Source organism: Sus scrofa, chromosome 14 (assembly GCF_054392235.1).
Source record: "Sus scrofa isolate SSC_HxYL_T2T_F1_AM1 chromosome 14, Sscrofa_HxYL_maternal_Yorkshire_Landrace_v2.0, whole genome shotgun sequence".
Classification (NCBI taxonomy): Eukaryota; Metazoa; Chordata; class Mammalia; order Artiodactyla; family Suidae; genus Sus; species Sus scrofa.
Window position 1 is genome coordinate 7,992,223 of NC_139396.1, and position 24,346 is coordinate 8,016,568.

The 24,346-nt window shown below is 48.8% G+C and overlaps 1 long non-coding RNA gene and 1 pseudogene across 1 annotated transcript; one reads left to right on the forward strand and one right to left on the reverse strand.

Moving 5' to 3' along the window:
* Positions 1-2,593: 2,593 nt before the first annotated feature.
* LOC146396279 (uncharacterized) lies at positions 2,594-8,216 on the reverse strand. The gene is made up of 3 exons (XR_014826133.1): positions 8,162-8,216; positions 7,188-7,318; positions 2,594-6,020 (listed from the first exon to the last, which is right to left on the reverse strand). It is a non-coding gene; the product is annotated as an uncharacterized LOC146396279 (long non-coding RNA).
* Positions 8,217-8,703: 487 nt separating this feature from the next.
* Positions 8,704-23,200, forward strand: LOC146396280 (F-box/WD repeat-containing protein 12-like; annotated as a pseudogene).
* Positions 23,201-24,346: the final 1,146 nt, after the last annotated feature.

The following is a 24,346-nucleotide window of genomic DNA, read 5'->3' on the forward strand; positions in this document are numbered from 1 at the left end:
AAATAATTTTTGAAAAGGCAAATGGATTGCATTCAATGTTCCTTGCCCAAAAGATCTCTGAAAACATGTGAATGAAACAGGTAACACTGATTCCAGTGGGAACGAGGACTGAGTGGACAGGGGAAAGAGGGGGGAGGAGGACTCAACACTGCATATTCTATCTGGCACAAGTGGATTGTGATCCCTGAGAAGGGAGGAGTTGTGGAAAATGTTACATTCAAACATTTAAAAGGTAAAAGCTCCAAGACTTACCGGCAATGTCATCATACGGGAAAGATGTCAGACTGATCTCTGGCCTTGGACACGTGGGCTGTGCAGTGGCTTTTTGGATAGGCTGGGCCTTTCCAGCACAAGGGAACATGAGGAAGGTGGGTCCTGCTGGATGCTGGTTGGCACACAAGGACGGCTTCCTTAGGAAAGATGGACACACACCAATCACAAATGGTGGGTCTGGTGAGAGAAGCCAAACCATAAACATTGGGTTCCAGGTGGCCATGAAAACTCAAGTGGTTATTAGATGATAAATGGTGAATTTTGTTCAGAAAGTCTGGCCTCTGGGGAAGGAAGCCAAGAGCCAGGAGGGAAGCTGAGCAGGTTGAAAGACAACAAACAAGTTGATGAATAACGAAGGGAAAGGGAACATCAAGACAAACCTTGGTGCTGTGACTCTGAAAACCAACACATACATTGCCTGACGAGGCACTCGACAAATGTCTGGCCCCTGCATAAGGTGGAAGAAACGTCTGGTTCTTGCCTCCCTGCAGAGGCCAGCATGGAATGGCACCCCACCCCCACCCAGGCTCACCTGCCCTCGGCCCCTCCCCCACTGCAGAATGACTGGAGGCCCACATTCTACTGTTGAGATTCAAACTTGGGCTCATTTACTTGCGTCCTGAGCATCTGTTGGGGCAGGTCCCTAGCTGGGTCCTGCTCTTGACTGTCCACGTTGAGGCCACCAGCCCGTGGTGGTCCAGGCCCATGCCTGTGGGAATGGCTTCAGAAGGCGGTAAGCCTCTAGACAGGGGCTGTTTTCCAAGAGAAAGGGCCTCCCTCAAATGCCTGGGTTTCCGTTGGGACCCTTCACTGTGGACATGGAGTTGGACGGAAGGAGAGGAAGGCGAGAGCACTGCACCCTAGGGACATCTCACTTGGGGAGCCTAAGGTCATACAGAAACCGGAGGCTGCCCTGGGGAGGACAGCTGCTTGGAGTTGGATAATAAGAATCTGCTCTGGTTGGGGAGGCAGGATGGCAGCAGGCAGGTTGGCGGTTTCTAGAAGGGAGACAAGCCACTTGGAACGTGTATGTAGCCAGCGTCCTCTTGCTATTCAATTTTATAACAAAACTTACTAATTTCAACCAAAAGAGGTGAGTCGTTTGAAGTAGGGAAAAGATTAAATTTTAGAAAATTTGTAAGAAATGACATCTTGTGGAGTTCCCACGGGGGTGCAGCAGGTTAAGGATGTGGCATTTCCACAGTTCCAGCTTAGGTGGGATTCAGTCCCTAGCCTGTTTCTCTTTGCTGCAGGTACAGCCAAAAAAAACCCCAGAAAACCTGACATTTCATTGTACTCATGCCTACAGAATCTAGGCAGAGAGGCTGTTTTCACAACTAGACAATTAATTGTTATTCCTAAGGCATTCATTCCTTAACAGTTCTAATCTTTTATATGTATTAATCTCTCTTTAAGAAACATAAGAATCTTGCCAATACCTACGGTTTTATCAATGAACCCATTTTATCAACTGTCAGTGTCATGGCTATACATGTAAGAAATCTAAAATATATATGTGTGTATTGCATATCCCGAGTTTGCTATTTTTCTGTCTTTTGCTTCTTAGGGCCGCACCTACAGCATAGGGGAGTTCCCAGGCTATGGGTCTAATCAGAGCTACAGCTGCTGATCACAGCCACAGCAATGAGGTATCCAAGCCATGTCTATGACTTGCACCAGAGCTCACGGCAATGCCGGATCTCTGACCCATTTAGTGAGGCCAGGGATCAACCCTGCATCCTCGTGGATACCAGTCTGATTTGTTTCCACTGTGCCACAAGAACTCCTTGGGTTTGCTATTTTTCATATCACACTCTCCCTCCCTCAATCAATCCAATGGTGCTGTGGGGTGATCAGTCTTGACACAGACACCTTTCCTGGGTTCCCCTCACAGAGCCCTGTTCTGGACCCCATACCCACTTCAGCCACCCCTCTCTCCTCACTCCTTTCTGCAGTGAGCTGCTCTAGGCCCCACCAGACAGCTGCTAACATACTCTACATGGATGAAACATCGCAGTAGGTTATGTGACAGCAGGTTATCTGGTAGAGCTGCATGAACCAGAGGGACTCAACTCTTGGCCAAGCTCAGGCTGCACACACCCCAAACACTTTGCTTCCTGATAGCAGTGACTTTCAAACAAGATTCTTCCTCAAGTCCCAGAGAATAATGCAGACATGGGTGCTAGCTGCATGTACATTTCATAAGAAAGGACTTATGATCTTAGACTAAATCTAATCACACATTCTAAAATTCATCAACCAATAAGTGAATCATCTGGGGGACATCTACAGTACAAATACTTTCATGTCAGTCTTTCAGAGGTTTCTTAAAATAGTTTTGGAATTTATTTGACCAGGGGGAGGGGTTGGTCAGGGGATTTAGAAAGAGCCCATCACACATTCCCCATCGGACAACAATGTCCTGGAAGGCAGCAACAATGGCTTCCTTCCACCAGCACAAGAGCAACAAGACTAGGGTCAACTCTGCACCCCCTGAAAACATGCCCAGTAACTGGTAGAGAGTATTTATGCTCCAAAAATATGAGACTTCCTCCCCCAGTACGAGGATACTCTGAGAATCACTCACAGAGCCCCATCCTCTCAGTTTACAATAAAGAAACAGTGGCTGGAGGAAGTGGAGTCATTGGACCAAGGTCACCCAGTAGCTTGGAGTCCAAGTAAATAAATTTATTTAGCAAACAAGGGTCTGGAAACCAGTGCAGTAAAGTCCTCATCATCAGAGTGATTTTATCATTCTTCAGCCAGCCAGCCATATATTTGTTCTATTAAACTTTCACCACACAGCCTTGGCTTTAATATTGTCACATGCATTCCTCTTCTCTCCCCAGAAGAGTGATGCTCTTTGAGGCACAAGATTCCCTCCAAATTCCATGTTAACAGTCCAGGAGAGCCTGGCTCTGCTGGGTGAGGAAGGACCATCACCTGACTGAGTGCTGCTGGAGGCAGCAAGCCAGCTGAGCAATGCCTCAGGTCCTGAGTGGACTCACTGGGAAGGCTGGTCTTGTCACTTGGCAGGGGCTGTCGCAGCAGCTGCATGTCTGTCATAACCACATTAAGTGTCCAGGGCTGATTGAGGGGCCAGAGTGTGGGAGGAGGCTGAGTGCTGGCTGTATAATTAAGACCTAGGAGAGGTACAGGACAACACCCATACCCTCACTTCAACACTGGGAGAAAGCCTGAGACCAAAGTGAACCATGAAGGTCAAGGGTGGATGCTGCAGGAATAAGGGGATAAAGCTCTGTCTTCCTCATTGAGCACCCTTGCTGGGTAGATCTCTCCTCTGGGACTGTGACCCTCTCTCTGTAAACCAAACTGTCACCAGTCTGAGGTCTTATGTGAAGATGGATCTTCCACATATCAAATTAGGTTCTAGGCTTAACAAGAGTCTTCTTGGCACATACTTAGTGGGATGACATTAGTGATGGGGGCCTAAACCCTGCTGTAAGCCATGGTGCTCCATGGCCTGCAGGGTCCTTTGGTGGGGGAGAACTGTGGTCCAGTGACTGCAGGGGCCTACTTGCCATGGGCAGAGACCCAGGATGTCAGTCATCACATATGTGTTTCATCAGAGGGGTCACATGCTTCATGGTAGGCGAACCAGGAAGGAGCATGTGCCAGGAGCTAGGATGCAAGGGCAAGGCTGTCTGAGAACCTGTTACTGACCGCAGCTGCATTTTCCACGGGCCACATGCTGTTGGAACTAGACTTTGGTGCAAGCAAGTTTAGAGGGGTTCTCCATGGTGGGAGCTGTGTTCTCTCCTGATGGCACTCTGCCCATGCCAGCCTTGTGGTGTGAAGACAGAATGAGGATTGGGTGGGCTCAGTTTCTCAGCTGTGAAACCTGCATAAATGGAGCTGAAACTCAGATATTCAGGCTTATGGACTGTCAGTGAGACCATGCTCCTTGCCTCTGATCCTTTCCTGCTTCCTCATCCTATTTCTTCACCAGTGAGCCTGAAAAGTAGGCATGGATATAGGAATGGAGGATGGAGGCTCCAGCCCAGCAGCACAGTGGTGCTGACCAGTGAGGCATGGAAGTCCTCATGTGTTGCCGAGGCTCATCGTCCAGCATAGATGCAGGCAAAGCCCAGTGAAGATTTCAAAGTCAAGAGGATAGTGTACTCAGAAGGCTGTGCCTGGACATCTCTGACTCTAGTATGAAGCTTGCTCAGAGGCAGAGGGGAAACCAGTTAGCTGGTTAGAGAAAAGCCTTTAGCTCTGCCACTTAAACTAACAAACTTACAAATTACCTGACAGGCTTTGGGACAACACAAGGAAGCCTCAAAGATTAGGGTCAACTTCCTAGCAAGTTTTGTTCTAACAAGAGGGGGAGGAAACCCTGTATTTTAGCAAATAGCTGGGAGAGGAGGAACGAGCCAAGTGAAAAGGCAGATGAAGCTGGCAGCCCCGGGCAATCTTCAAAAAATTACTGGGAGAAACCCAGGGGGAGAGAGGAAGCTGTTGATGGGAGGTTCTGTTCCTGGTGGGGGTGGGGGGTTGCTGTTCTGCTGCAGAACTTGGAAAGCTGAATCAAGCCATGGTGCTTGACTTAGCTTCGCTTGGTCTTTCTCAGGTGGAGCATTTGACAGGCACCTGCAGAGCTCTCTCTGGACCCCAGAGAGCTCAGACTACAAACCATCATTAGCAAAAGTTCACAGCTTAGGTTAAGAAATGAGAAGGGACTAAGTCCATCTTCAGCAGATGAAGAAACCAGGAGACACTCTTTTCTTCACAGAAGCCAAAGACAGCAGCCTTAAAATGTCTTGGGCCAGTTTGAAGAATTATAGGGAAAAGAGCAATGGTTGTAAGGAAAGCAGGGCCCTCAATTTTGTTTGGAAGTTGCTTATTATAATTGCGGATTCCATCATCATCTGGGGTGTGGGAACCCTTGAGAATAGAAAAGGGGATTTTGGAAGTTTTAACGCATAGCCTATACATGGTGAAGAGACAGGAAATGCCATGAAACCTGAAGGTGCCCCCAATGCAAGTTACACACTTGTTAGCTGACAGTGGGGCTTTGGATGCCATTTTTCAGGGCGAAAGGCAGTCTGTCTAAAGGGTAGAAGGTGTCCCTAGAACATAGAAACTCTGTGTCACAACCCATTGACCGGAGACAGCTTTTAATTGACCACGGATTTTTGAGGCTAGAGTCTGGTGAAATTATGCACTTTTAATGGCAACTTGGAGGAGCTGAACCAGGACATGTGCTGCTCTTTTCTCTCTTTGATTCCTTGTCCATCGTCCTCCTCTACACACTGCAAGCCATCTGCCATAGTCTGTAACTGGTGACAACTGTGCAGATTTAAACTGCAGGAGAGGCATCAGGCTCTGCAAACTCTGCATTTCCAAAATCGCTGTTTGGACTGTAAGCTGACCAAATAGACACATTTAGGATTTGGGCTCCTGTTTCCCAGCCAGAAATGCAGGCCTGGGAAAAGATGCTTCTCTATCTTGACACAAAGCTTTGTCTTGACAATTCATTGGAGCGTTGAGAAAATGGAACACAGAAGTCTCAGAGTTGGTGCAGCCCAATTTGGAAGCACTGGGAGGCTCCACATCCATTCCGGAGAAAATGAATTATGCTGCAGGTTCCGAAGAAGATCCTGACATTATCAGGAGCCGCTCTCACTAGGGCCCTCTGGTCAGGACCAGCCAGAGGAAGAAAAAGGAGAAGAGAAGAGATGCTTTTCAGGTATCTTAGGTCTTGAGTTGATGATGGGAGGGAGCTGGGTAAGAAATTTTACAAAGTTATGACACATATTTACGATCCCTCACCTCATCAGCTCCTGTCTGCTTGACAAGGACAATACCCCTTCAGGAAAATATGAAATAAAATGGAAAGTGGCCTCACGATGAAATTACCTGAAGCAATGGCCTGATATGTTACAGAGTGTTGGGAGCAACATTAAAAAGGCATTTGTAACTGGCCACCTCCATGGCTCCAAGTGGAAGCTGATGCAGGCCTTCTCAGTCCCAGGGCTTTTGTGAGAGTTGGCCCCTCATGACCACTCTTGGCAAGCCAGGCCTGGGACCCTGGGGACCCCACCTGGGAAAAATTCCTTTTAAAGAGTCACAGCCCCTCTAACATGGACATTCTAGCAAGAGTCACGTCTGGGCAGAGGGTCAGAGGCATTCGCACCTGTGAGAGGACGAAGGAGGAGCCCAGCACCAAAGGGGGCTGGAAGTTGGCGACTGTCACCACAATAATCTAATTATTACTCTGCTCCTGTCCCCTCCTGAATAACTTTTTTATTGAAGTAGAGTTGATTTCCAATGTTGTGTGTCAGGTGTGCAGAAAAGTGATTCCATTATACCCCTGCATGTGTATATCTAGTCTTTTCCAGATTCGTTTCCATTACAGGTTCGTAAAAGATGCTGGTAGGTTGTCTATTTGATATTTAGTAGTGCTGATAACGTCCTCAATCTACCATAACTGGGCCCATCTGAATGACACCCAACGCCCCTCCTTCCTGAAGGCTTTCCTCTCAAGCTGGATGCCTGTCAAGATTCCTGTGCTGTGTGACAGCCCTCTCACTGCTGGCCCTGCAGTCAGCCCCTTCTCCACTTCCTCTAGCTGTCCTCTCACCTCATCACCATCCACCCCGCCTTATTCCCACCTCATTACCGACCTCCCACTTCACCACCACCCTCCCATCTCATCGCCATCCTCCCCATCTCACCACCACCCTCACATCTCATCTCCGTCTTCCCCACCGCCCCCTCACTCCCTCAGCACCACCACCTGCTCCCCACTGGCTCTTCTGGCGCCCTGGACTCCTCTGCTACCCCCCCAGGCCTCCTTCTTCTCCTCAGCAGTTCAACTGTCACCTACAAAGCCCATTAACAATTCCCTGCTCATCAAAGTACAGTCTGGGAAATAAAGCAAAGTCTACCTTTTCTTTTCCTTTGTGCTTGGCCAGGTTTCAGTTGCTTGCAGGGCGCAGTGCAGAGACACCACGCCTGCACTGCAGACCCCAGTTAGGGAAGCAGCTGCGCCAGCCGTTAAAAACGGCTCCTGAGGAAACTAAGAGCAACACCGCGATTCAAGATGGCAGCGGACTGTGAACTAGGCTGTGCCTGGGATTGGGTGTGAGCCGTGTGCCCCCGCCTCCCACGGCCTGCCGAGGCCCCGCCCCCCCAGGAAACGGCCTGCCGAGGCCCCGCCCCCCCAGGAAATGGCCTGCCTAGGCCCAGCTTCCCCAGCTCGGCCTGCAGAAGCCTCGACCCCCAGTCACATAGCCTGCCTAGGCCACGCCCCCCGGCAGAGGGCCTGCCGAGGCCCCGCCCACCCGGCACATGGCCTGTCGAGGCCCCGCCTCCCCGCGCGCGGCCTGCCGAGGCCCCGCCTCCCTGGCACGCGGCCTGGTGAGGCCCCACCTGTCAGCGCGCGACCAGCCGAAGCCCCGCCTCCCCGCGCGCGGCCTGCCGAGACCCCGCCCCCCAGGAAACGGTCTGCCAAGGCCCCGCCTCCCCCGCTCAGCCTGCAGAAGCCTCGCCCCCCAGTCGCATCGCCTACAGAGGCCCCGCCCCCCCGCGCGCGCCCTGCCGAGGCCCCGCCCCCCCCGGAACAGGGCCTGCGGCGGCTTCTCCTACCTGGCACGCGGCCTGCCGAGGTCCAGCCCCACCGCGCGCAGGGCCTGCAGAAGCCTTGCCCACTGGGCACTTGGCCTGCTGAGGCCCCGCCTCCCCGCGCGCGGCTTGCCGAGGCCCCGCCCCCCCAGTACTTGGCCTGCCTAGGCCCCGCCTCCCCGCGCGGCCGGCAGAATCCGCTCCCCCAAGTCACATAGCCTGCGGAGGCCCCGCACCCCCGGCGGAGGGCCTGCCATACCCTGCCTCCCCTTGCGCGGCTTGCAGAAGCCTTGCCCACCTGGCACGTGGCTTGCCGAGGCCCCCCCCTCTTCCGCGCGCGTACCGCAGAAGCCGCGCCCCCCAGTCACACAGCCGGCCGAGGCCCCGCCCCCGGGACACGTCCTGCAGAGACCCCGCCCCCCCGTACAAGGACTGCCAAGGCCCCGCCTCCCTGGCACGGGTCTACCGAGGGTCCCCCTGTCAGCGCGCGGCCTGCCGAAGCCCCGCCTCCCCGCGCGCGGCCTGCCGAGGCCCCGCCCCCCCACGTCACGGCCTGCCGAGGCCCTGCCTCCCCGCGTGGCCTACCGAGGGGGTTCCCCCCCCCACCAAACAGGGCCTTTTTTTTTTTTTTTTGCCTTTTTAGGGCCACACCCACAGCATGTGGAGCTTCTCCAGGCTAGGGGTTGAATTGGAGCTGTAGCTGCTAGCCTACACCACAGCCATGGCAGCATGGGATCTGAGCCACATCTGTGACCGACACCACAGCTCATGGCAATGCTGGATCCTTAACCCACTGATCAAACCTGCAAGCTCATGGTTCCTAGTTGTTTCCATTGCGCCATGACGGAAGTCCAGAAATTCAAACAATTAAACTTAAAAATTGGAAAATATTTTAATCATTAAATTGTTAATGTTTTCTCTTTGTTCCTCCTTTGGAACGTGACATCTTTTCTTTTGTCCCAAGATATATGTATCAGATCTTCTGGCTACTGACTGACAACTAGGAGGTATATTTAGTTTTAGTCATTGATGATGGAAAACAACTGTTCACATGAAAGCTCTTCCAAACATGGAGGGAGTCTTTGTGTGATGTTTTTATTTTTAGGCTAACTGTGCATTGATGTGCTTGAGAATTCTGGAATGCCAGTCTTGCTATATTTAGTTTTCAGTATCATATAGTGTTGTTCTGTCGGTTGCTTTTTATTCTTTTTGTCTTTTTAGGGCTGCACCTGCAGCATATGGAAGTTCCCAGGCTAGGGGTAGAATGAGAGCTGCAGCTGCCCCTCCACCACAGCCATAGCCATAGAAATGTGGGGTCCAAGCCTCATCTGCAACCTACACCACAGCTTACAGCAGTACTGGATCCTTAACCCACTGAGCGAGGCCAGGGATGAAACCCACATCCTCATGGTTCCTAGTCAGATTTGTTTCCACTGAGCCATGACAGGACCTCTATTCTTTCTGAATAATCTCTGTTCTCTGAGACATGAGCTGGTCACCAGTGCTGAGCTCCTCCCAGTGATGGTCTTGCTGTTTAACCAGCAGGAATCAACTGTTGAATATTGATGTGAAGGGGAAGAAGGAAACTAGTGGAAGAACACTGGGATGTCATGATTGGACAAAGATCATGCTGGCACAATAGCACAAGATAGAAAAAGAACCTTAATTACCCCAGGTGGGAGAGAAAGTGCTGGGAAACACTGAAGTAGCAATTACAGTATTGATTCTTGGATGCCCTGTGCCATGGGCCTGCTGGCACCCGTGCTTTTTATTGTGCCATTCCAGCTTTCAGAATCCTGGGGGAGACCGTGGAATCAGTTGTTTCCATCTCTGCCAATGGCCATGACAGGGCACAGGCCTTGGCCAAGCCTGGCCCATGGTGGCGCTGCTGGGCACAGCCCTGGGAAAGAGGGTGTTCTGAGCAGGGCAGCTGCAGACGTGCAACAGAAACTGTTGACATCCACAAGCCCAAATTAGCTTCTTTGTAAAACTGGGGTCCCCAAAGACTGAACGAGATGCTCCACGTGGAAGTTCTCTGTGTGCAGCCCAAGCCCTGAGCATGACTCAGGTCCTAAGCATAGTTTGGGTCCCAATCAGGGGATGGTATTGGGTCCTGCCTGGGTCCCAATCAGGGGATGGTATTGGGACCTGCTTCCCTGTCCAGCCTTCCTCAGTTGAGCTGTAGGTAACCACTGAAGTGCTTCAGACAGACTGCACCAGCATCACACCCCACCCCACCCTCAGTGCTCCTGGTGATGGGGGGCCAGCCCCCAGGTGTCTCCCCACCCATGCTCAGACTCTGCTCTCCTCCGTGAGACAGGACACACCTTCTCCTCTGTGGTGGAGTATTACCTCTGTGTCTCTTGGCTCCTGTACTCTGCTTCCTGTAAGGATGAGGATCAGACCCTTTTTGGCTGTATGTCCCCAGTGCACAGTGGGTGATGGGTGAACGAATGAAAATAGCATTTAGGAAATAAATGGGCCCTCCCTAAGTTGTTCCATTCATTGTGTTGTTGCCCAGGGCATGGAGGTCTGGTCAAGCCCTTTAGAGCCCATGGCTCTGGTGAATTTGGTGACCTACCCGTGACTGCAGCTGGTTGTCACCATGGATGAGCAGGGCCTGATCAAAGTATGGAAAGCAGAGAACAGGTGTGAGCAGGCCTCCTTCTGCCTGCCTAGCTCCTCGTCTGCATTGGAGGCCTGTGACATTCCAGAGGGCCCCCTCCTGCTGAGGAGTGACCCCACTCTCAGGAGCCTCTGCTCTTTCCCAGGGTCTGTGGACACTTGCATCAGACCTGCCGTGTTGGGTGGCATCTCAAGCCAGGCCTTCCATGTGGCAGACCAAGTGATCACCCTGTTTTGTTCTGTCCCCCTAGCTTCTTGCCTGCCACAAGAGGGCAGACTCCTCGTCCCCCTTCAACTCTAGCATGCTGGCGGCCTGCTCCTTGCCCAGTTTCTGCAGCCTCTTGCTCTCTCACAGTGAGGTCCAGCCTTATGGGCTGCCTGTTCTTCTTTTTTTTTTTTTTTTTTTTTTTTTTTTTTTTTTTTTTTTTTTTTGCTTTTAGGGCCACATATGCAGCATTTGGAAGTTCCCAGGCTATGGGTAGAACAAGAGTTGCATCTCCTGGCCTACACAAAGCCACAGCAACACAGGATCCTAGCCACATCTGTGACCTACACCGCAGTTCACAGCAACGCTGGACTCTTTGTCCCATTAAGCAAGGCCAAGGATGAAAGCTGTGTCCTCATGGACACTAGTCAGGTTCGTTACCATTCAGCCATGGTGGGAACTCCTACCTGCACATTTTGTCTGCACACCCCAGCTTTTCTGTTTCCTGGTCTCCCTCAGAGTCTTTCCTCCTCTCGCAGTTCCTTCTCACTACTGCATGCTCCCCTTTTTCAAGTCTCAGTGAGGGCCCAATGTAACAGCTGTTCCTTTTTTTTTTTCTTTCTTTTTAGGGCCACACCCACAGCATGTGGAGCTTCTCCAGGCTAGGGGTTGAATTGGAGCTACAGCTGCTGGCCTATGCCACAGCCACAGCAACTTTAGATCCTAGCTGTGTCTGGGACCTACACCACAGCTCATGGCAATGCCAGATCCTTAACCCACTGAGCAAGGCCAGGGGTCGAACCTGCAACCTCAAGGTTCCTAGTCAGATTCGTTTCCGCTGTGCCATGACAGGAACTCCAGTGTGAGGGCCCAACTTAAAGGAAAACTGAAGCATGTTGGACAGGATGCAGGCGTTTGCCTGAGGTGATGAAGGCCTGTTGCGAGGACATTTGGTTGAGAGATGATTCTTAATCACTGGGAGGGAGCATTTGACTCCTGAGAAAGAGTGAAAGTGAGTGTGTGCTAGCAGATCAAGGAGTAGCCCTCACCTGGGGCAGCATAATCCTCTTAGAGGGAAGAGGTCTTTGAAAGTGTGGGCAAGCTGGCCTCCCAGACATCAGGATGGGCAGGCATCCAAGGACAGTTTCCTATGTGAACAGAACTAACTCTGTAAAGGACCTAAGCTCATAAACAAAAAAAGCAGGAGCTGATGACAGATTTTCTTTCTTTCTTTCTTTCTTTTTTTTTTTTTTTTTTGTCTTTTTGCCATTTCTTGGGCCGCTCCTGTGGTATATGCTAGGTTCCCAGGCTAGGGGTCTAATCGGAGCTGTAGCCGCCAGCCTATGCCAGAGCCACAGCAACTCGGGATCTGAGCCGCGTCTGTGACCTACACCACAGCTCACGGCAACACTGGATCGTTAACCCACTGAGCAAGGGCAGGGATCGAACCCGCAACCTCATGGTTCCTAGTCGGATTCATTAACCACTGCGCCACGACGGGAACTCCCCTGATGACAGATTTGTTATAAACAATTCTGTAGTTGTTTAAAGGAGACTTTGGAATAATAAGTGTAAATAAAAAGCAACTGGGGAATACATGGTCTAGATGAAGAGGAAGTGCTGTGGTTCTCCCCTGGGAATGGCAGACCACACGAATCACACTTACTTGTTGGTGAAGGACAGTTAGAAAAATTAGAATATACATCAAGTCAAAGAGCCAAAAAGAGTGAAGTTTCTAAGCCAAGATTCCAAGTGCTGAACCTGACACTGGGGCTGCTTTTGCCCTGGAGGTGTTCACTCCAAGGCTAAGAGGCAGAGCAGAGCTTTGACAGACAAATAGACAAGGGTTGGGGCCCTGTGAATCATCTTACTTTGGGAGGGTTGTCATGTCTGAAAGGGAACAGTCCCTGTGTTGGCTGCAGCTGCCCAGTTACCAGGAGGGAGTAAATGGAAATCCTTTCTGGAAGAGGATAACATCACCCCAGGCTTCTCTTTTCCACACACACTTAAAGGTAAATAGGCACATGAGATAAGAATGTGAACTAGAACCTATAGCATCAACAGCAATGTCAGTAGAGCCCCAGGGGCTTCAGATACTGCAGTTAATAGACACAGACAACAGCACACCTGTGGTGGTTCTGATGCTCAGGGAGATACATTTCAAGAGAATTTAAAGCCATGAGAAATGGTATAACAGATTTGGAAAAGAACCAAGTAGAAAGAAATTCTCAAACCAAATAACAAAGGTTAGGCCTCAGTGGATGATTTAGCAGCACAGGGGACAGTTGACTCACAAACAGCCTGGGGAGGGTCAGGGGAGCTCGTGGGCCACCAGGTGTGTTCTGCGTCTAAACTTGGGTGGTGACATGAATATTTACTTTGTGATCACTTACTGAGCTCTTGTGTTTAAGTTCTGTGTGGTTTTCCATGTGCATTCTCTGTATCACTTAAGGAGTTAAGAATTTAACAATTAAAGAACTGGAAGATAAAAGTATCAGGAGTGGTTAGTTGAAAGAGAGGCTGAGAGACAGAGACCAGTGCTTCTGAGACTTGAATGGGGTGTGAATCACCTGTGGATCTTGTTTGAGTGAAGGTTCTGATCCACTGGGTCCCTGGGGACATCCGAGATTCTGAGTTTTTTAGAAGCTTCTTCAGAATATTGATGCTATCAGGTTACAGACCACACTTTCAGTGACAAGGCCATCAAGGATCCATGCAAAATTTTAGTATTTATTTATTTGATGTCTTAGGAGCAGGTGAGGCAGGGGGACATAAACATTTGAAGAGATGATGGTAGATGTTTTTCTGAAGTGACCAAAGATGTTAATCCATGGAATCAAGAAGGCCCTGCAAACCCCCAGCAGGGGAAATAAAAATAAATCTGCAGCTAGACCTATCAGAGTGACCTGTGACAATGGAAACCTAAGAAAACTCTACCTAACAGTAGCCAGAGGAAATAAAACTACCTTCAGTGTAATACTAATGAGACTTCTTCAGGCAGAGGGAAAAGGATCACAGATTAAATTTCAGAGAAGCAGGAAGGATTGATGAGCAACGGCCATGATGAAGGAAACATGAGGAAATCTAAATTAATATCCACTGTATAAAATAGCACCAACAATGCCTTGTGGACTGTTAACTATATGCAGACGTAAACTATGTGACTTTAGCATTTAGGTTTGGAGAAGGTTATGAGGAACTGAAAAGTCCAAGTTCCTTGAATTATCCGAGAAGATTAAATGAACAATTAGCAGTATCCTTTATAAGGCAGGCTACACACAGTAATCTCTCGTCTAACTCCCAGAAGAACAGTATATAGCATATAGCTTCTGAATCCTGAGAGGAAGATGAATGTGTCTTGTGGTGGGGCAGGATCCACCCAGACCCGAAATTTGCCTTGGTTATCAAGCCTGATGATGCCACACATGACCACGGGGTGTGAAAGGTTAATCTGTTCTTTAGAGAGCAGGGTGGGCTTCCAGGAGGCAGCTCTGGGAATGGCTGAGGGAGCAGGGAGGAGTTCCAGGTTCTGGTTTTCCCAGAGGTTTGGGGAGTGGGGCTTGAGGGAGTGTTCTCACTCCTGGGCCAGGATTTCCTGGTTTGAATTCTCTGCAGGTTCCCCTTATCAGCTTGCCCCTGGGGAAGAGAGAGGGATGGGCCTTAAAAGCTATCACTGTCAAATATTGAAAGTGGACTCCAACCCTTTATTATGACTCACTTCTGATATTTGATGACTGAAAGCCTCATGTTTCATTTCCCTGAACCTGAACTTGTGTTGGTAAGCCACATGGTGCTCTGTGAGGCCTGGCATCTAAGCTAGCAGATGGGGGCAGGTTCCCTTCAGTGACTTGCTCAAGAGCTCAGGGTTGTGTGTTTTTAAAGTGAAATGAGTTCCCATCATGGCACAGTGGAAAGGAATCTGACTAAGAACCATGGGGTTGTGGATTTGATCCCTGGACCCACTCAGTGGGTTAATGACCTGGCATTGCCATGAGCTGTGGTGTAGTTTGCAGACATGGCTCGGATCCCATGTTGCTGTGGCTATGGTGTCGACTGGCAGCTGTAGGTCTGATTAGACCCCCAGCCTGGAAACCTCCACATGCTGTGGGTGTGGCCCTAAAAAACAACATAGATAAATAAGAAACAGTAAAGTGAAGTGAGTGTCTTAATCCCTGTCAGTCAGGAGTTTAGGGTGCCTGGAATGTGCAGAGACAGATGTTACTGTTGTTTCTGTTTGGGGTGTCTGGGAGGCAAGAGGTCCTGAGGTCTTCATCCCAGAGGGGAAACCTTGGGTGAGTTTTGTTTCTGCACTTGCTGGCCGCATGGCCATACCACTGGCAATGGCCCAGGAGTGTGGACATGCACCTCCAGGGCTAGGAGTTGGCGGAGATGGAAGGCAAAGAGGACAACCTGAAGGTAAGCCATTTGTGTGGAGTGCTGGTTGTGTCCTTTGTGTGGGATCTGGGAAGCGCAGTGCTCTAGAAGTGCCCATGGCATAGGATGCTGGCAGTGCTGTACAGTGTGAGAATTCTCTTTCTCCATGTACTCATAGGGTGGCCTTCTCTAGTGTCATTGCCTGTGGCAAGGGTCTGAGGGTGGCAGGAAGCTACTTCCTTCTGGGAGAATGTGCCCCAGATGGCCAGGCTTGCCTGCATCCTGAAGAGGTCATTTCTGTCATAGCAGAGAGGCTTCTGTGGCTGTGCTGAGCCTGAGCCAGAGCCTCAGAATGTGGCCTTATTTGGAAATGGTACCTTTTCTTTGTACTTAATGATCTCAAGAGGAAATCATCTTGGATTTCGTTTGGGCCCTTAATCTCATGGGTGGTATCTTTGTAAGAAGAGGAGAGGACACAGAGATACACACTCAGAGAAGCCAGGCGCAGACAGAAACAACCCTGGATCTGCTGTTACAAGCCAAGGATAGCCCTAGAGCCATTAGAGGAAGGATGGCCCTGCTGGCTATTGATTTGAGGCTTCTGGCTTCTAGAACTGTGAGAGAATAAACTTTTGCTGACTTTTTTGGTTTGTTTTGCTTTATTTTTAGGGCCACACTGGCAGCATGTGGAAGTTTCCAGGCTAGGGGTCAAATCAGAGCTGTAGCTGCCAGCCTACACCACAACCACAGCAACCCGGGATCCAAGCTGCATCTGCGATCTACACCATAGCTCACGGCAACACCAGATCCTTAACCTGCTGAGGCCAGAGATCGAACCTATGTGCTCATGGTTACTCGTTGGGTTCATTCCTGCTGTGCCACAGTGGGAACTCCTAAATTTTTGGTTTTTTAAGCCACTGATTTTATTACTGCAGCCCTAGGAAACTAATATAAGACTCATCTAAAACAGAACACTTAGGAAGGGTGGAATTGAAAGGATGGGAAAATGAACTATTGCATTTGGGGTGGATAAGCAGTGAGATTCTGGTGTATAGCACAGTGAACTGCATCTAGACACTCACTTGTGATGGAAGCTGACAATGTGAAAAAAAAGAATTTGTGTGTGTGTGTGTATGACCGAGTCACTTTACAGCATAAATCAACAGAACAATGTAAATCAACTACAACAGAAAAATAAAACCTAAAGCAAAATAAATAAATAAATAAATAAATAGAAGGATGGGAAAATGGTGTGCCCTGGGGATGAGAACCAGAAGCAAGCTGACCCAGCTAGTAATGCTAGATGGGAGGGCTGGAAGGTCCTAGTCTTTCCTGGATATTAGGGGTCATCTCCAGATAATAATTAAGTCAACCTCCCAGGAAGATACAGCCATGCTACTTTAGGATGCACCTCAATATACGGCCGAAAAATATATTGAGTAAACGTGTGGAATTTCAGGAGAAGTGGTCAAAGCTTATAGCATCATGAGAAATTTCTGTTACCCAGCTAAAGAGAGATGACCTGGGTGGGCTCTAACTCCATGAGTGCTTTAAGGGCACAGGGTTTATTCTGGCTGGTAGCAGAAGACGAAGTCGGAGACTCAAAGGTCTGGGGGCCTTGTGTGAACCAGGTGCTGGCCACCATGCTGTGGGTGGGCCTGGGAGCAAGAACTGGCCCTGGCCCCAGCTGGCCAGGCAACCTCAGTTCTGCACCCACAGTGTCCTGAACTGCTAACAACCTGAAAAGGCCTCCAAATGCGTACGCAGCACCTTGACTCCTTGGCTCAGCTTTGTGAGTTTTCCCCTGTCCCAGGCATTATTTCGAAGATGTTCTCTGTGTATGTCAGTGGCTTATTTCAAGTTGAATTATATTTGTGAGCAAGGTCAGTGTCAAGTTTCTTTCTTTCTGCTTTTTTTTTTAGTTCTGTACCCTTGCATATGGACATTCCCAGGCTAGGGATAGAATCAGAGCTGCAGCTGCCACCCTATGCCTCAACCACAGCAACACCAGATCCGTGCTACATCTGCAACCTACACCATAGCGCCCAGCAGTGCCAGATCCTTAATCCACTGAGCAGGGCCAGGGTTTGAATCCACATCCTCATGCATACTAGTCGGGTTCATGACCACTGAGCCACAAGGGAACTCCAGGGGTCCTTTTTATTTACAAATGGATATCCAGAATTTGTGGGAAAGACCATCCTTTCCTCATCGAATTACATCGTCACCTTCATTTATGAAAATATCAGCTGTCTGTGTCACATGTATTATATGTTGAATGTGTGGGTCACTTTCCACTTATCTGTATGTCTGGCCTTATGACGGTCGCACAGGGTCTTGTTTCCTGCAAAGTATAGTTAAATTGTGACCTCCAGCATTTTTTTTGAAAATATATCCATTTCCCTAAAATTTTTCAAGACAGCTTGTCAATTTCTACAAAACTGCTTCCTGGGATTTTGATTACTTTGAATCTATTGATTGATTTCAGGACAACCAATATCTTAAGAAGCAGTGAACATGGCATAAATGTCCGCATTTCTGTAGGTTTTCATCATCTGGTGCTGGATACTTTTTTGTGGGGTAATTTTCTTTGTCTTCTATAGAAATTGGTTTGCTCAGGCTTTTCTGTCTCCTAAGATCATTTTGATATGTTGTATTTTCCTAGGAAACTACCCAGTGTATCTAGGTTTTCAATTTTCTATGCACACAATTCTGTAGAATATTCTCTTGATAATTTTTCTTTAAATTCCCTCTGCTTAAAAAATTTTCCCCCGTGTTATTTCTTTTTGTGTATACGAACTTTCTCCCATTTTTTTTTGTGATTATACTAATGTCTTGTCTGTTAAATATTGCTATTGATTACTAGTTTTATATCATTGTGACCAGAGGATATTGTTTTTATTACTTCACCATACATAAAGTTTAAAAAAAATTATTTCTTTTTATGGCTGCATGCCCAGCATATGTAAGCTCCTGGGCCAAGTGTTGAATATAAGCTGCAGCTGTGGCAATGCCTGATCCTTTAACCCACTGTGCAGGAATCACACCTGCACCTCTGCAGCAACCAGTCACATTCTTTCTTTTTTTTCTCTTTAGGGCCCCACCTATGGCATATGGAAGTTCCCAGGCTAGGGGTTGAATCAGAGCTCTAGCTGCCCGCATGCACCACGGCCACAGTAAGAGCAGATCTGAGCCACATTTGCGGCCTGTATCACAGCTCATGGCAATGCCAGATCCTTAACCCACTGAGCGAGGCCAGGGATCGATCCCATGTCCTCATGGATACTAATTGGTTTCATTACTGCTGAGCCACAAGGGGAACTCCCATATTCTTCATCTTGTGCCAACCTTTATTCAGTTTTTCTAACTGTGTGTGCTTGTGAGGACTGTGCTCTCCATTATTAGGGTGCAGAGGTCCAAAGGTAGTCATTCTTTTTTTTTTTGCTTTATTAAGATTGTACTTGCAGCATATGGAAGTTCCTGGGCTATGGGTCAAATCAGAGCTGCAGCTTCCAGCCTACACCACAGCCACAGCAATGCCAGATCCAAGCTGCATCTGTAAACTACACCAAAGCTTGTGGCAATGCCAGATCCTTAACCCACTGAGCAAGGCCAGGGATCAAACCTGCAATGAATACTAGTTGGGTTCTTAACCCTCTGAGCCACAACAGAAACTCCTAGTCATTCTTAATTATGTTGTTTATGTCATATTTATTTACTTTTTATCTACTTGGCTTGTCTTAGGCTGAGAATTATATTATTCTTTATATTTATATATATATATATATATATATATATATATATATATATATATACATACTCTTTTTTGCTTTTTAGGGCCACACCCATGCCATATGGAGATTCCCAGGCTAGGGGCCTAATCAGAGCTGTAGCTGCTGGCATACACCACAGCCATAGCAATGTGGGATCCAAGCCACGACTGCAACCTACACCACAGCTCATGGCAACACTGGATCCTTCACCTACTGAGCAAGGCCAGAGTTCAAACCTGTGTCCTCATGGATGCTAGTCAGATTCGTTAACCACTGAGCCATGATGGGAACTCCACCATATTATTATTATTATTTTAATAATATATTTAAACACATAATTTATTAATTATCAGTGAATTTCATTCCACTCTTTCTTGTATCTGCTCTGTAAATGTGATTGGGGTGTTTGATTCCTAGGTATGTCTAAGTATTATTACTTCATTGTGAATTACAGCTTTTAGCATGGCAAAGGGTCTTCACTTTTGTTTCATTTCCTACTTGGGGCCTGAATCCTGTATCTCTTCTGCTAATCAGGATCACTACTCCTGTTTTCTAAGGCTTGGCGTGTGCCTGGCACCTTTCCTCTCATATTCCACCACCTTTCCGCTTTGCCCTTTTTTTTTTCCTTCCATGCCATATGGAAGTTCCCAGGCCAGGGGTCGAATTGGAGCTGCAGCTGCCGGCATACGCCACAGCCATAGCAACTCGGGCCCCAAGCCGCATCTGTGAACTACACCACAAGCTTAGTGCACCACTGGATCCTTAACCAAGGCCAGGGATGGAACCCACCTCCTCATGGATACTAGTCAGGTTCTTAACCTGCTGAGCCACAATGGGAACTCCCACCTTTCTGCTTTGATCCATTCTCTTGAATATAGATGTTTGTAGGTATCGTCATAGCTCAACTTTCCCAGGAGTTTATATACCCTTTCAGTACATGATTCAGGTTTTCTTTTACCTCCAGAAAGTTTCATTGTACATGGACTGTAAATGCCAGGCTGTTAATTATTTAACTTCTCCTCTCTAGGAGCTTCATTTATGCGTTTATTTGATCTTCCTCGCTTATCTTCTTGGACACTTTCTCTCTGATTCACTTTAGCTCTTTATTCAGTTTTTGTCCCCTGGCTTGCAGGCCACCTGTGCCGAGGGGGCACTCTACATGCTGACGGTGCCCCAGCTGCAGCTGCTCTCCAGGGTGAGCATGTTTCCCAACAGCCCTGCCAGTCTCCTTTGCTCTCCTGACTGGCCGTGGGTGTTTGCGTCAACCCCACATTCAGACTTGGGCCCAAAGGTCAGTAGTGGGGCTGTGTTCCTTGCCCACGGGACTTGGCTTTGTGCACGCAAGGTGGCAGGTCCTGTGCCCTAAGCTTGTGGGGTGCATCTGGGGGGCAGCTTTTTGTGTAACACCAAGCCCCTTAGCCCATGGGGATGATGACGATGAGTGACGGTGGTGGCTGAGAGCAGTGGTGGCCTTCACGGGCCACCAGCTGACTTAACACAATGCTGGCTTCTCCCTGGAGCCTCTGCTGTTTCCATGCTGCCCTGTTGCCCACAGGTTGGAAGGGGTCAGCTCCCTGGCTAGAGAGGGCAGAGTTCAATATTGAAGGGGTTTGGGGCCTTAGAGACTTCTTGGTGGAAAGGCTCATGAGGTATTTGGTGGCCTGAGAACTGTCTTCAGCAAGAGTGAGGAAGAGAGGGTCCAGGCCGGGCATGGAGGAGATGCTGACAGTGCAGGGACAGCATCCATTACCTGGAGGCCTGCACGTAGCTGGCCCATGTGAGGGGCTGCATCTGCCAGCGATTCATGGGCTCAGAGATGTTCGTTCTGAGTGCCAGGGGTTGTATTTGAAAATTAGACTAGGGTGAAAAGCAGGCAGCTGGAGAAGATCTCTAAGATGTACTTGGGCTGGTGGCCAAGGAAGGACAGCAAGAGAGAGCAGTGGCAGAGCAGGACAGACTGGCGGTGCTGGAGCCTGTAGCCAGGGGAGGCTGGTGGTTGAAGAGGGCAGCCAGCAGAGAGAGGGCACAGGATCCATGGGCAGCACCGAGAAGCGGGTGTTTGGAAGCAGCCTGCAAGGAGATAGGAGAGGAATTACCGAGGAAGACATTGGAGGCAAAAGCAAGATGGTGACATGCAGCTGCTCAAAAACAGAAAATCCATTTATTTGATTCACCCATCACATCGCCCTCCCTGGGACCAGTGTGCCACCATGTTCCCAGCAGGGCCACACTAGGGCTGGATTAACCTCACTTTGTGGTTGGTGTGGTCACGAAAGGAGGGTCCACAGGTGGCACAGGCCACTCCTGTAAGACCCAAGTAAGGTCATGGTGGTTGGGTCTGTGGGAGCGGTTTTCATAGTGCTCCCAGGTTGGAGAAGTCCCCTCCCTCACCGGTGAGGAGACGTGAGACGGTGTTGACATGTGGCAGTCTCTCCCCAGGTGTTCCACACTCACTCTTTGCTGTGTCCATCAGAGGATGAGCCTTCTGCCTCCCATCTGGCAGATGTCCAGGGCCTGTTGTGCCCCTGACAAGGCAGCCTGGCTATTGGTGATGCACAGAAATGACAATGGCATGCAGTTTGTTGTCACCACCTATAAGCTAGGGGCCAAGAAGTCCAGGGATCAAGTGGACTGTGGGTAAGGATCCCCGTATTAGGGCTGTCACCTCCATGCCTTATGATGCTTCAAGCACAGATTGCTCATGTTTCCTTTGGGGCACTTTTCTTTCCTCTCAGTGAATCATAGTGAGCCAACAAAGGTTTTCTTTTTTTTTTTTCTTTTTGCTATTTCTTTGGGCCTCTCCCACGGCATATGGAGGTTCCCAGGCTAGGGGTCCAATCGGAGCTGTAGCCACTGGCCTACGCCAGAGCCACAGCAACGTGGGATCTGAGCCACGTCTGCAACCTACACCACAGCTCACAGCAACGCCGGATCGTTAACCCACTGAGCAAGGGCAGGGACCGAACCCGCAACCTCATGGTTCCTAGTCGGATTCGTTAACCACTGCGCCACGACGGGAACTCCAACAAAGGTTTTCTTGTTGGGATTTATGTAACGGCTGAGCAGTTGGGCGTGTGCTGTGTAGTGGACCCTGTGCCTGGCCCTGGGCCTCAGACGTCACCTACGGTCCACTCTCTCCCCTCTCCTGACTGGTCTCCCTGCTGCATTCATCCCTCTCTTTCACAACTAGGTCAGAGTCACTGTTCTCAGCACTGAGTGCACACAAAGGTGAATAAAAGCCACAACTCTCTCTTCCCTAATGAACTCCTCATCCAGTAGGAAAATAAGACCCACATCCATCTCCTTTTTTGTCTCCTCTATTTCCCAAACCCTGCATCCCTCTGATAGGCTTTCCCTGTGGTCCTTAGCATTTTTTCTTTTGTATTATGTTCATTTGTTTTCCTGTCATCATTTGACCATAAATTTTACTCTGAGCTTCCTGGCAGCCAAGGAAAAAAGGGATACAGGATGTGTAATGTAATCCTTTGTCTGATGTGAGAAAACACATGAATTCTTCAGAAGAGGTAATTTTATTTTCCTGGTGCTAAATTCCATAAGGAAATGATCAAATAAAAAAAAATTTTTAACAAGTAACACTATACAGTATAAAAGTATCTTCACCAAGTTTTTGGCAGATGTCATAAAAGTCGTAGTTCTCATGTGGCCATTTCTTACATCATCCTGTCTTAGATGGGGAAGGGGAGAAGGCAGAGCAGAAGCCTCATCCTTGGGTCATTTCCACTGTCATGTCATCTTGGGCCTTCCCAGCCCCTGTGAGGCATCGCAGTCAGTATCTCAGAGCCGGTGCCTGGGGGACTTAGGGGAACAAATGCATGGGTCAGGACTGAACACAGCTGTGACCACAAAGCCATTGCTTTTTCCACCATCTTAGGTGAGGCATGTCTGTTCTAGACCCGCAGCTGCTACTAAGAAATGACAGTCTGTGTGTCTTTATTTCAAAAAGGACAACAGATCGCGTTTCCTCCTGCCAGAGACCATGATGCCTCCTCACATCATGAAGGGCCACGGCTCTCAGGTGATCCTACTGGTATCCAGGTCAGAGCTGGTGCTCTTCACCATCCAGGGCCTGCAGCTGGTAGCCTTTCAGGACCACCAGAGGTCCATCACATCCATGGGGGTGGTGAGCGTGGCGCCCGCCCACCTGCCTGTGTCAAGGTTCTGAGCTTTGGAGCCCACGTCCCTGCCTCACTTGGTTTTTCATTTCAAGGACCAGAGTCAAGTCATCACCTGTTCCTTTGACCTCTCCTTGAGAGCGTATGTGTGGAACAAGGAAAAGAACTTTCCCATCCTCAAGAGCTGCTGTCATTGACTTGGTGGGTCCCACAGATGGGCCAGGTAAATGCTCTGATTTTTAAACTGTTACCTGAAAATATGGCCTGCTGGCCTCCCAGCAGGACACTTTAAAGGATATCATTGGAAAGGATGTAAATGGGACTTGGGGTCTTAGCCCAGCCTGCCCCTCACTATCTGGGGACCTGAGGCAAATCACTGCTCAGATTCTCTTTCCTCTGTTTAAAAAGAGAGATCCCATGCTCTGTGTTATCACCTTGACTGTACAAAAACACCACCTGCAGTTAGCATCACCCACATTTCTCAAATGAAGCAGAGGCTGTTTTGCCCAAAGTCCCACAGGGATGCACAGTGAAACCCGGGGTGGGCCTCCATGAGCCCTACCGCCCAGCTGTTACCTCTCTCTGTAACCCACCCAATCCCAGAGCCATTTACCAAACCCAGGTGGCAGTGGGACTCAGTGGGGATGAGATTGTAAAAGTTAGAATGCAGTTTTGTGTTGAGGTTTAAAATTAGAAATTTGTGATGACTTATGTTTTTTTCTTATCAGAATAAGTCCTGCAAAGTAAGGAAAGGGCTTCCAGATTTTATACTCCACCTGGGTGACCTGTGGTGAGATCACTGACCTCATAGCCATGAGTTGTCACAAGGTATGTATGGGACAAGTTCAACCTCCTGTGACAAACATCTCACAGTATTAAATGAAAAAAATACAATGACTCAAAGTAAATTTTTTGGTCTTTTTGCCATTTCTAGGGCCACACCTGTGGCATATGGAGGTTCCCAGGCTAGGGGTCTAATTGGAGCTGTAGCCGCTGGCCTACACCAGAGCCATAGCAACGTGGGATCTGAGCCGCACCTGCAACCTACACCACAGCTCACAGCAACGCCGGATCCTTAACCCACTGAGAGAGGCCAGGGATCGAACCTGCAACCTCATGGTTCCTAGTCAGATTCATTTCTGTTGCACCAGAATGGGAAATCCCTAAACATATCATTTTAAATCTCTTTAATTCAATAAGAAAAAGTCATACAAAGAATAGAAAATAGGTGGTGCTTCATAATACCAGAAATAAAAATGGCCAAAATGAAAATTTACTTAAAATCATTAATATTCAAGAAATTGTATTTTACCTCTCTATACACTCAGTTTGGTGAACATTGAAAACCTTTAGAGTTATGAGTGTTGGTGAGG